This window comes from Pan paniscus, chromosome 7 (genome assembly GCF_029289425.2).
Source record: "Pan paniscus chromosome 7, NHGRI_mPanPan1-v2.0_pri, whole genome shotgun sequence".
NCBI lineage: Eukaryota > Metazoa > Chordata > Mammalia > Primates > Hominidae > Pan > Pan paniscus.
This window is the reverse complement of record NC_073256.2, coordinates 143,318,707-143,323,552: the sequence shown is the minus strand read 5'-3', so window position 1 is coordinate 143,323,552 and position 4,846 is coordinate 143,318,707. Positions and strand designations below refer to the sequence as shown.

At 35.9% G+C, this 4,846-nt stretch overlaps 1 non-coding gene across 1 annotated transcript; it reads right to left on the bottom strand.

Annotated features, from left to right (window-relative positions):
* Positions 1–3,830: 3,830 nt before the first annotated feature.
* LOC112440726 (U6 spliceosomal RNA) lies at positions 3,831–3,934 on the bottom strand. The gene has a single exon (XR_003028745.1). It is a non-coding gene; the product is annotated as a U6 spliceosomal RNA (small nuclear RNA).
* Positions 3,935–4,846: the final 912 nt, after the last annotated feature.

The window sequence follows — 4,846 nt, the reverse complement described above, 5'->3', positions numbered from 1 at the left end:
GCGTTTTTCTCATTTAATAATCACCACTCACTACTAACATCCAATATCTTCAAAGCTAGTAGAAAATGCTGTACGAATTTTAAGAATATGACTTATTATATACTTGGATTATACATTCTTCTTTCCCACCTGCTGCTGCTAAGTATTTCATGTTTATATGCTATTAATAATGATATTTATTCAATTTCCAAGTACTTATTGCTAACATATTTAAATACAATTGAATTTAGTATGTTAATCTTCTATCTTGCAACTTTGCTAAACTTAATTATTAGTTCAAATAACTGTTACATAAACTCCATGAGATTATCTACTTAAAAAATGAGGCCACCTGCAAGTAAAGACAGGTTTACTTCACCATTTTCCATCTGGATGCTTTTTTTTCTTTTTCTTGCCTAATTGCACTAGTTAGAACATCCAACACAGCATAGAATAGAAGTGATGAGAGCAGATAATCCTTTCTTGGTCCTGATTTTAAAGAAAAATAATTTTTCCATTTTTAAGTACAATGTTAGCTATAGGTTTTCACAAATGCCCTTTAATAAGTTGAGTGTATTTCTTTTTTATTCTGGTTTGCTGACAGTTTTTATCAAGAGTTGATATTGCCTTTTTCCTTGTCCTTGTGTAGTTTTCTACATGTGTGCAACTGATTAGTACTCAGATGAAGACTAGAGGGACAACTCTGCAGTTTTTCAGAGTCCTCTCTGTGTACTACTCTCTCTTCTCTGGTACTTTACCCTGTAAACTCTAGAAACTTCAGCTTCCTTAGATTCCCAAGTCAATTTCCCCAATGCACAGAGACCACCAGGCTCAATCTGGATCCCTCCCACCAACAACACAACCTGGAAATTCTCTCAAAGCAGTTAGCTGAGATAACTGCAGGGCTCACCTCATTTGTTTTCTCTCTCTCAGGAGTTATTGCCTTCTGTTGTCTGGTACCTAATGTTTTAAAAATCATTGTGTCATATGTTTTGTCTAGTTTTTTAGTTTCTGCAGAAGAGTTAACATAGTTTCCATTATCCCATCTTGGTTGGAAGCAGCAATCTCTTCTGGACGATTTTTATACATGCACTTTCCTAGGGCTTACTTCATACATAAATTGGGGCTAATCATTCTTGATAATCCGCATATTTTCAAAGCTCCCCACTGAATTTATTAATCATTCTGGCTTGTGAAGTATAGATTTATCCACTTTCTTATATCTAACAAAATCTGAGGTCTGTGGGGTGAGTTTTAGAACATGACAAGGATCATGGACCCAGGTTCTATGACCCCGTAGCCACAACTTTTTCCACTCTCTCCCATATGTACAACCAGTGTGTCTGCTACATTAAAGCCAATGCTGAGAAGCCTAATTTAATTTTCTATACATTTCTTTAATTATTAATCATCTAAATATTAGAAAGACTATAACAGAAATTGGGATACTCAGTAGAAATTGAATTCTTCTTGCCCTATTGTAAATATCACACACTTGTACCAGAGGACAAAGAAACAATGACAGTTTTATTGCATGTGTAAGATGTGATCATCACCCTAAAGAGAAAGCCATCAAAGTTTTGATGCAGTGAATATCCATCAAGATTGCAATCCTCCTTTTGTTCTTTAAGTGTTACTGGATACCTTTCCAAGGTAGCACCACTTCAGTAATAGTGTTTCCCAGTGGTATTGGATAGTCTTAGAAATGCTTTAAAACACAGTTGAGTAATCGCCTCCTCCATGGTATCTTCTCACAAAATTCTGGGCAACTTTAATTGCTCCCACTCCTGTATGTTTATTGTGCAGGACATGTAGCATTATTTTAGCCTTCTTCATACTGTACAGAGAATTTGTATTTGTATGAACAATACTTGTGTCAGTAACAAGTAAATTTTTCTATTTCATGAAAATTTTTGATTTGGCAATCCATTCCTCCTTTTCAGTTATTCTAGAAATGTTCAGAAAATTAGAAGATATGATAATATATATTATATAATGTGAATGTATAATTATGAATAAATTTTGATAATATAATTCAACTATGTATAATATGAATATAGATTTATTTCTTCTTCTCTGGCATTCTGCCTGGGAATATCTGAAAAATATATAACTGGGTTATATCAAATTTAATTAATATTAAACAGCATTAAGTTGGCAAGCTCCCTTTCTCCTGTACTGCCAAATTTCTGATCTCATGGATATCTAAACTGGCTTACAATGACTAAATATGTAGAAAATTGTTTCCACTTGGGATTATTCTATACTAAGCACACCCTGACACTACAGTTAAAATCCCCAGGATTGTTCAAGTTCCCTCTGACACCACTGATTTTTAGGAAGTCAAGGAAAATAACCCTTGGCAGGGCTTAATACCCCCACAGAAATGTTGAACTTATAATAACATTTTATTCCTTTGTTCTTCAGATCATCTTCTAAATTATTCATAGCCTGTCAAACTTAATTTCTCAACAAAATAATGAAGTTTTGTTATCATTCTGCAATTTGATTTTAAGCTCCAGTGCTATATTTTACCTGTAAGCTTTGACCGACTCTGAGGATTCAAAAAGGATAGGTGGACTATGTGTACATGTGCAGCCTAAACTATGACCATCTTACCAATCTCAATAAGGACCTTGATGAGGCACAAACTCAGCTGACAATGAACCCAAGCTCCTGCAACTGAGATTCATGAACATATTTTCTCTGAAAAGGGCTTTCTAATGTTATATTTCTCATATTAGTTGAGGGAGAGGAGATGATGGTCATTGGAATTACCTGGGACAGTGAGGAAGAGAATGGAGAAGACTTCAGCATATGTAGTTTGACAAGACCCTCAAGAAGATTATTTTTAGCCTCCCACAAGTGACAAATCACTGATCCAACCAATGCCCTATAGCCATGCCTACAATTCAAGCTTCAAGGAGCTTTCAAAAATCCTTAATACCCAGGTCACATCACAAGCCAGATTAGAATATCTGGCTTGGACCCAGCACCCATACTTTAAAGAAGGACCTTGGAGAGGCAAGATCCACAGAGAACATGGGACTTGCTAAGACTGGAATTAGAATAAATAGCTGGCTCCCATTAGAGTGACCACAAGGAGAGTCCCTCTCCACTTCTCTCTAGACATGTTTAAAACAGAGGATTGCTATGCCCTACAGGGAAGGTGTTATCTTTACATAAATAATTTTTTAAATTGTGATAAAATACACACAGTGTAAAATTTACCCTCTGCATCGTTTTTAAGTATATAGTTCTGCAGTGTTAAGTATATTCATATTGTTTCGCAACAGACCTCTAGAACTTTTTCATCTTGTAAAACTGAAACTCTGTAACCATTGAACACCAACTCTAGTTTCCTCTCCCTGCAAACCCTGGAAACCACCATTCTACTATGTGTTTCTATGAGTTTGGCTACTTTTGATACTTTATAGGAATGGAATCACATAGTATGTGTCTTTTCTGTCACTGGCTTATTTCACTTAATATAATGACCTCAAGGTTTATTCATGTGGTAGTGTGTGCTACACAATAAAAAAGGATAGTATTTACTTTTTAAGTTTAACAATATTTCATTGTATGTATATACCACATTTCTTTATCCATTCACCTGTCATCGAACATTTAGGTTACTTCCACTTCTTGATTATTGTGAATAATGCTACGATGAATATAGGTACGCAAATACCTCTTCAAGATCCTGATTTAATTTATTTTGGATATATTTCCAAAAGTAGATTGCTGAATCATATGATAATTCTATTTTTAATTTTTTGAGGAACCTCCATACTATTTTCTATAGTGGTTGCATCATTTTATGTTCCCACCAACAATGCGGAAGGGTTCCAAACAACAGAGAATGCTTCATGAATTTCCATGTCATCCTTGCACCAGGGCCATGCTAATCTCTGTGTCATTCCAATTTTCATACATGTGCTGCCAAAACAAGAACTAATTAAACAATTTTCGATGCAATTTTCAGAACTTATTGACAAATCCCGTGCTGTTGGCAGACATTAAAAAAACAAGTCTGTATGATTTTTTTAAATGCATGTTTGAATAATTTCATTTCATTTTAAGAGGAATCAGATCAATGGTCAAGAAAGTTACCAATAGGAAGTCCTCACAGGGTGGGCCCAGACAGCAACATTAGCCTCAGCTAGGAACCTGCAAATTCTCAGGCCCCATCTCAGACCGACTGCATCAAAAATTCTGTGGGTGATGCTCAGAAACTATGCTGTAAAAATCTTCCAGGAGATAGTGATGCATGCTACAGAAAAAGGATTTATTTCTTAAAGTTATGGGAGCTGAGAACTCCAAGACCAAGGAGTCACATCTAGTGAGGGCTTTCTTGATGGTGGGGACTGTCTGCAGAGTCCTGAGATGGCACAGGGTATCACATAGTGAGGGGACTGAGCATGCTAATGTGCTCACTTAAGTCTCTCTTCCTCTTATAATAAAGCCACCAGTTCCTCTCCCATGATGACCCATTAATCCATTATCCCATTAATCCATTAATCCATGAATGGATTAATCCATTAGTGAGAGCAGAGTCCTCATGATTCCATCACCTCTTAAAGGCCCCACTTCTCGATGCCACCACATTGAAGACTTAATTTTAACATGAGTTTGGGAAGGGACAAATATGCAAACCATAGCACAGCCCTACCAAAAAAAACTTACAGTTAAGGCATGAGATGCAACACATTTGACATCACTGTCTAGACAATCTCGATTATCTCATCTAGCTCTGTTCTTTTCAAATAGTTTGTATTCTAAACACTATCAATTCTATGGGATACTGTAAAGTTGTAAGTATTCTGTGAGCTTAGTGTCCTCATCTACAAAATGCTACTAATGTTAC